This window comes from Oryctolagus cuniculus, chromosome 2 (assembly GCF_051225735.1).
Source record: "Oryctolagus cuniculus isolate XC-2025 breed Fujian yellow rabbit chromosome 2, ASM5122573v1, whole genome shotgun sequence".
NCBI classification, from domain to species: Eukaryota; Metazoa; Chordata; class Mammalia; order Lagomorpha; family Leporidae; genus Oryctolagus; species Oryctolagus cuniculus.
The window spans coordinates 66,410,075-66,418,239 of NC_142868.1; the positions used below are offsets into that span (position 1 = coordinate 66,410,075).

General features: G+C 48.2%; 1 long non-coding RNA gene across 1 annotated transcript; it reads right to left on the reverse strand.

The window, feature by feature from the left end:
- Positions 1 to 1,177: 1,177 nt before the first annotated feature.
- On the reverse strand, positions 1,178 to 6,847 carry LOC149127778 (uncharacterized). The gene is made up of 4 exons (XR_016228935.1): positions 6,628 to 6,847; positions 5,593 to 6,193; positions 5,340 to 5,431; positions 1,178 to 3,342 (listed from the first exon to the last, which is right to left on the reverse strand). It is a non-coding gene; the product is annotated as an uncharacterized LOC149127778 (long non-coding RNA).
- Between the last annotated feature and the right edge of the window lie 1,318 nt (positions 6,848 to 8,165).

Here is an 8,165-nt window from a genome sequence, read left to right on the forward strand (position 1 = left end):
GTTTCTCCTTTCTCCCCTCTCTTCAGATTATTCTCAGTATTTTCTCCTGTCCCTTTTCAAACGTTTTAAAATCTCTCATGGCCGGCACCGCGGCTCACTAGGCTAATCCTTCACCTGCGGCGCCGGCACCCTGGGTTCTAGTCCCGATTGGGGCGCCGGTTCTGTCTCGGTTGCTCCTCTTCCAGTCCAACTCTTTGCTGTGGCCTGGGAAGGCAGTGGAAGATGGCCCAGTGCTTGGGCCCTGCACCCACATGGGAGACCAGCAGGAAGCACCTGGCTGCTGGCTTCGGATCGGCACAGCGCTGGCTGTAGTGGCCATTTGGGGGTGAACCAACGGAAGGAAGACCTTTCTCTCTGTCTCTCTCACTAACTCTGCCTGTAAAAAAAAAAAAAAAAATCTCTCATGGTAATGCAGTCTCCAAGGGGAGATGCTGTTCTGGAACCCAGCCTCCAGGGAGGAGGTGGAGCTAACTTCCCCTGACCACACAGATAAATTGTAATTAAAACAAACACTTAAAGGGGGTGAGGAAGAAAGTAATGCAGCTATCCCAGGGGAAGAATGGTTGGGGCAAAAGAAAGAGCAAGTGCGAAAGCCCCGAGGCAGGAACACACCTGACTTCTCCAAATAAAAATCCCTGAAGCAGAAGGTTGGACACCTGCAATCTGGTTCCCAATATGATTATTTCTGCTCTATTGTTAGGGTTGTTAGGAAACTGGCGCAGTTTTAACTATGGCGCGATCTATACCCTGATTTACATCCCAAGTTCTAGCCCTACCGCCATTGCTGGAAGCCAGGTGGCCACATGGCCCAACCTCTGTGGTCAAGCTCCACCCCCATCCTAACGGGATTCGCTGCTCCTGCTTCCCTGCCCGCCCTCGGGCAAAGTTTTAAAAGGGCCTATTCCTGAACACGTGCTCTCTCTCTAGCCTCCTCCTCTGGTCTCTCTGCTCTCTGGGTTCTTCTCTCTTGGCTCCTCTCCTCCTCTCCTCTCTCTCTCTCTTACAGTCTCCTCTCTTTTTCCCTCTTCGCCCCTTCCCTCCGGTCTACTGAGTTTTCCCCAGTAAACCCTTTCCCTTACTCCGGTGTTCGGTGTGTTTTGTGACGGCTAACAAGGGTAGCTAGATAGATGTGTGTGCGTGTGTGTGTGCGTGTGTGAGGGGCTGAAGAAAACGGGAATTTTTTTGAAAATGGGAATTTTTGTGTGATGGAATGAGGAAGCAAGCTTTGGAAGCAAATCAGCACTTACATATCTAAAATCATCCATCATTCAATAACCTGGTTGGGTGAATCCCAGCTCTCTCCCCGGAGGCAGCTTAGGGGGATCTCGTCTGCTCCATTTTTCCTTCACCAAGGGCACTATTGGGAAGTTCTGGGAGGAATTCCACACACAAAAACCCACTACCCAGGCAAATCCCAGACAGGCTGCAAGGGGAGGAGAAACTGAGTGCCCACACCCACGTCCGTGAAGACTCCAGTCTGAGTGCGGACTGAGCTCTCACTGAGAGCACTTTGTGGGGATGCCCTGGCTGGCCTGTCAGGTGCACGCTCTTCCTTACTTCTTCTCATCACACTTGGCTAGCATGCTTACTGCTACCCTCTGTGTCACATCTGAAAGTCCTTTCTTGTGTGAAGACATGAATATCTGAGCAGCCAGCTCCTATACCTATACTGATATGGGATAAGCAGGCAGCTAGTTAAGCCTGTGGAGTTGTAAGCCCCTCACCCCCTCTCCTCCACCACCATGTAACCTCCTACTTGTCAATCAAAATGCCCACATTCCCATGATGCATCTTGCATCCAGCGCCAGGGCACTTATGGACAGAAAGAGGGGGAAGGCAGGAAAGTGCTCTCTTTCCATCTTGGGCTTCACTTAGAGATACTACAGCCATGTTTTTGACTCTTAGAGGTTTTCCACTGTCCCACCTTCTTATTCTCACACAGAACTTCCCAATCACAGGTACTGTTTTCAGTTTTTCTTTCCTCTTTGGTTTACGGGATATTCTTTGGCCCACTCATGTTGTGTATTTCTCTGTGTAGGGTGGCCCACACTTATGTATAAATTTATGTTTATCCCCCCACTGCCAAATAAACTCTGTTCCTATTTGCACACAATACCAGTCTTTTTTTAGTATTTCAATCTCTGCAGGAGATAAGAACCTGGGCTAAAAATTACTGAATTTGTTGCCCACATTAAGTACTACCTGCCATTTCTCCTCCCAACTCCCTCTAGAATATTGCTTGGGAGGAGGGTTTTCTGGGGTGTGGAATTCATGCAATTTATCAGCACTGTGTTATCAGGCTTAATAGTCCCTGTGGTGCAAGGCAGGAAAGAATCCCATGAGCTGCTCCTGGAAGAGGGCTAGAAGAGGGTTGGGACTCACCTAAGAAGGTTATCAAGACTTTAGATATATGTTGCTCCCCCACTCGTGGAGAAACAACACCGGACCCTGCGCTGTTCTCTTTCCCCGGCCCTTCCCGGGTTTGCTGCCACTCCCCCAACTCCCCCGCCCCGTGGAGGGGCGGCACCCCCACCACTTCCCCCGCTTCCGCGGAGGAGCAGCACACCACCAGCCGGCTCTCTCAGGGGTTCCTCAGGTGTTCCTCCTGCATGTTGGCTCTCTCCTCCTTTATAGTCCTCTTCCACCAATCCCAACTCTGCTGGCGTTCTCTCCCCACGCACTGAGCACGCTGCTCTCCTCCAATCAGGAGCAGGATCAGCTCCTGCAGCTTGTTAGTCGAATTGGTGAGGCAGCTGTGTGGAAGTTGTTTACTCCCTCTCAGCGCCATATGGTAGGAGATCAGATGCATAGAGTTAGTCTTAGCAGTTCCAGTAGTTTAGTCTAGTCTCGGTTGCTCCCCACAGATATACAAATGCTGGTCTATTTCCAAGGCTTTCACCTATATTTCTTCCCTTAGTCAATTGTACAGAAATTCCCATTTTTGTTCTGCAGCCCCTCTCACAACATAGGCTAATGTCTATCTTGCTACCTAACAATATTGTTGCCAAACAGCACTCCAATCTACTCAGAGGTCTTGCTATAGAACTCCCAAACCTGGGTTGGCTCACCTGATGCACAGAAAGCCAATCATGGACATCAGGGAGGTAGAAGAAAGTAGGTATTTATTGCAAAGTTCAGATCAAGGAGATAGGCAGCTATTGCTTAATTCTCATGCTCCCCAAGGAGTTGGGGTGAAGGTTCTTACAGAGTGAAATTGGGTCTAAGAGGTGTATGTCAGCTCATGTCCAAGTTCCTAATTCATAAGTAGTGCTAATGAACTTCCTTTGGTTGGTGATGCCTTGATCTTCAGGAAATTTATGATGGCCAGTGGGCTCCAGTGGTCTGGGGAGTTAAATGTAAATGGTGGTTACTTCTGTTCCAGACCTGGAATTTCCCTGCCTGGCCTTGGAATCCCCCTATACAGACCCCTCTAGAAAATACTGGCTAACAGGGCTTTTTCTATTGAAGAAGCAAATGACTTCTTCAGTTTGGTGATTAGAATCTTTGAGGTCACCAGCACCGCGGCTCACTAGGCTAATCCTCTGCCTTGCGGCGCTGGCACACCGGGTTCTAGTCCCAGTCAGGGAGCCAGATTCTGTCCTGGTTGCCCCTCTTCCAGGCCAGCTCTCTGCTGTGGCCCGGGAGTGCAGTGGAGGATGGCCCAAGTGCTTGGGCCCTGCACCCCATGGGAAACCAGGAGAAGCACCTGGCTCCTGCCATCGGATCAGTGCATTGCACCGGCCACAGCGGCCATTGGAGGATGAACCAATGGCAAAGGAAGACCTTTCTCTCTCTCTCTCTCTGTCTCTCTCTCTCACTGTCCACTCTGCCTGTCAAAAAAAAAAAAAAAAAGAATCTTTGAGGTCAGCTGTATGACTCCCTCAATTCAGTGAATTCCTTTTGATAAGGGACAGACAAGAACACCCTTGGCTAAGGGAGACATAAGCGTCTGGGTACTGTCTTGACATTACAGGTATCTGGTCTCTAGATGAGCCCAGTTTCCTCATCTGTTAAATGAAGGCATTCAGGCGGGCGCCACGGCTCACTAGGCTAATCCTCCGCCTGTGGCGCCGGCACCCCGGGTTCTAGTCCCGATTGAGGCGCCGGACTCTGTCTCAGTTGCTCCTCTTCCAGTCCAGCTCTCTGCTGTGGCCAGGGAAGGCAGTGGAGGATGACCCCTTGGGCCCTGCACCCGCATGGGAGACCAGAAGGAAGCACCTGGCTCCAGGCTTCGGATCGGCGCAGCGCGCCAGCGGTAGCAACCATTTGGGGGGTGAATCAAGGGAAAAAGGAAGACCTTTCTCTCTCTCGCTCGCTCGCTCTCTCGCTCTCTCACTTTCTAACTCTGCCTGTCCAAAAAAAAAAAAAAAAAAAAAAAAAAAAGAAGAAGGCATTCAGCAAGGAGGTGACCAAGATCTCTTCCATTCTAAATGCTCCAACAGTACCACCTCCATGTCTTTCGAGACTATCACTTGCTTTTCCACCCACATGACCCACGTGTAATGCTTCCAAACACATGTTCATCCCTTTCCTATCCTCTGCAGATAGCTGATGTGTTTTGGATATTAGATTGCCCCTCTACCAGGCTCCCCCCAGTGCTCCAAACTCAAAACCTTCTCGTTACACTTCCCACCCCCTTTCCTGGAAGTTTCCCATCTTACGCTTTAACAATGGGTCAGATCATATTTCTTTTAAAGATTTATTTGTTTATTTGAAAGTCAGAGTGACAGAGAGAGAGAGAGAAAGAGAATGAGAGAGAGAGAGAGAGAATGAGAGAGTGAGAGAGTGAGGGCAAGAGAGCGAGAGAGCGAGAGAGAGTGAGAGGGGGGGGGGGGAGAGTTCGTTCTTTGCTGGTTCACTCCCCAAATGACTGCAATAGCCAGTGCTGGGCCAGGCTGAAGCCAGGAACCAGGAACTCCATCCAGGTCTCCCATTTGAGTGGCAGGGGCCCAAGGGCTTGGGCCATCATCTGCTGCTTTCTAGGCGCATAAGCAGGGAAGCTAGATCAGAAGTGGAGCAGCTGGGACTTGAACCGGTGCTCTGATACGGGATACTGGCATTCCAAGTGGCAGCTTGAGTTACTGCACCGTAACACCAACCCCTGAGCACTTCTGAAGTCCTGCTTTCTCAGGAAAGCTGTTCCATCTTACCATGTTGGCCTAATTCCAAGCCCCTCCAATCAGAATGTGCCTCACCAATGTTTCCCCATACCTAATCCGTACAGCTGTTGCCAGACCTCTGATCAAGGAGGTGTCACTGATGGCCAGTCACAAACCCTTTCTCTTCTCAAAAGACAGAGTCACAGACTGGTTTTTGTGGCCCTTGGGCAGCAGACCTACCTTGTTTGGTAACATTTTTATCTCCTCTTGACCGGAGCCAAGTGATTCCCTCTTGTCATCATCTTCTCTGAAAAATCGCAGGAAGCAACTGGCTGAGGCCGGTGTTGTGGATGGTGAAAAAGTCCAGCAGCAGTCAGAGAGGAGTGAGCACAGTCAGACTTACTAAACATTGCAGAGGGACAGTGGGCGAGCAGGACAGTGGAAGCTGACTACTGCCGCAGCATGGGTGATAATCTGGGAGATAGATACCTACCAGAGGCAGATTGCTTGCTGGTTTAACAGCTGTTCCATTGCTAGTGTTTTCCATATTGCTGGGGACTTTCACTAGGTGCTACCTTACTGTCAGGAGCCCAGGTGACTCCCCCATAAACAATCTTGCTTATTTGAAATCATTCCCAACCCTTCATCTTCCAGCGGCTAACGCAAGCAGTTTGATACTCTATTTCCCTAATTCTAAGATGTCATGGGCTGTAAGATACTCTATTAATTTAATAGCAGCCTCTTAATGGGAGGAAGAAAGGAGTATTAAACTGAACATCTCATGTTGGGAGATCTCTGAAATAAAAGGGTTTATTAAGCCATTGTAGATGTGTGGCACAAAGAAAGTGCTGGTCCTAGGACAAGTTGGAGAGCAACTGGAGAGATGTCCACTGGTTTCAGAGGTAAGAGCATTTTTAGTCACAGCTATTCAGGGAAGGAAAGTACGAGCTGTTTGCATTGAATCTACTTTGACATACATGAGAGGGGTAAGATTATGCAAAGCAAGGAGGATTTTGGGTGCGGAGGAGCAGTCCATAAGGAGGTACATTTGTGGCTTCTGGATTGGTTGGAGTTGAATCAGGAAGTGACAGTACCTGTGGGGTTATGAGGGCATTTGAGGCTTCAACAGACATCCAAGAACATGAAAGGGTGTATTATTTTCTGCCCATAGCTCTTCACTGGTTAACCTCCCCTATCTCACCTACCTTCTGTTGTGTGACCCCTGTAATTAAACTTAAGACATTTCAGAATTGTCCTCTTATCAAAAGGAAGAGGGGTTATAAAGCAAAGGGGGAATGACAGAGTGAGGGAGGGAGTGAGAAGGGAGAGTGGAACAGAGCGGGGGAGTAGAGTGTAGCTAAACTTACTGTGTACATTCTTTTTTGTTTGTGTATTCTGAAATGATTTTAGCATGCACTTATGCATGCAATTATATGCTTCCTTCATTGCCCAAATTTAACTGTAACATTTTCTCTACCCGGGAACTAAGTATTCTTCCAAGTCATTCTGGACACCCACGGTTACTCACAGCCTTCTGGGACAAGCTGCTCATGGACTTGGGCCCTTTGGCACTTCAGTTCAGCAATGGCAGTGTAGGGCACCAGGCAGAATCCTACTGGCTTGCTGGCGTTTCCTCTTTGGTTAAACTTATAACTTTGTTTTTGTTTTTTTTTTTAAAGATAAACATTACGCAGTTTCTTTTGAAAATCATTGGAAGCTTTTGTTAGATTCTGGAGCCTGATTTCACAACACATGAAGTCGTCACAGCAATTTCCCCTAGTTTTGAAAACACTATCATTTACTCTGTGTAAGAGGGCAGCAGGTAATGGGTGGCAGGTGCCAAGCAATCGTATACACTCGTGGTAACTTTGGTTTCAATACGGTAAAGCAGTGTAATCTTCAAGAACACATTTTCCACAACCACTGGGGACACGACTCTAAGTTACCAGTGGGTGGTGTCACCCATGCGAATATAATAACACCAAAGTGGCAACGTGGATGGACAGATACCTCTACGAAGCTGGCCTGGACGCTGTGGTCAAGGGCAGCACCAACCCCAGTAAAACCTCTCACTCCTCTGTCCAGCGGTTGGCAAAGTGTTTCAACAGGGCACATATTACACATCTCACTGCCACAGATGTTAACACGTGAAAACATAAAATGGGCCTTAAATGAGAAGAAATATGGCAGTTTTCAAAATCACAAGGCCATGGGGCCGGTGCCATGGTGCAGTAGGTTAATCCTCCACCTGCAGCGCCGGCATCCTATAAGGGGGCCAGTTCTAGTCCCGGTTGCTCCTCTTCCAGTCCAGCTCTCTGCTGTGACCTGGAAAGCAGTAAAAGATGGCCCAAGTTCTTGGGCCCTCCATCCGCATGGGAGAGCAGGAAGAAGCACCTGGCTCCTGGCTTTGGATCAGCGCAGCTCCGGCCATTGCAGCCATCTGGGGTGTGAACCATTGGAAAGAAGATCTTTCTCTCTGTCTCTCTGTCTCACTGACTGTAACTCTACCTGTCAAATAAATAAATAAAATCTTAAAAAAAAAAAAATCACAAGGCCTTGAGAATTCCACTTAGCCGGCAAGGCTGAAGCAGCATTTATCAGCTGAAAGGTGATGTCTACCTCTCACAGCCCTTCTATCATCACAACCTTCCACCCCGAACCCCAGTTCTGATCCTGGAGATAAGAGTTCAGATCACAGCTTGGAAGGAAAACCAGTCTCAAAGGAAGAAGACAACAGCTAAGCTTGTTTTTTAAGCTTCCTGCCTGATCTGCCATTAGGCTAATTTCCTCAAGATCCGATTTCATTTCTTGAAGGCTCATGGGCAAATGTATATCTCCTTTGCTGTGTTGAAAGCAGACCACTCTAGCTGTCTTTTAGAAAGGACTTTGAACCTCCCTTGAATTAGCAATGATACAGGGCTATTGTGAAACATCAACCTGAATCTAATAAAGGAATTAGGAATTAATCCTATAAAAGTATTTCTGCAATTTTTGTGTGTTCATGTGTGGGGTTACTTTTGCTTTCGGTGGGCTTTTTTGTCCTTTATTTAAGAAAAAAGTTACAAA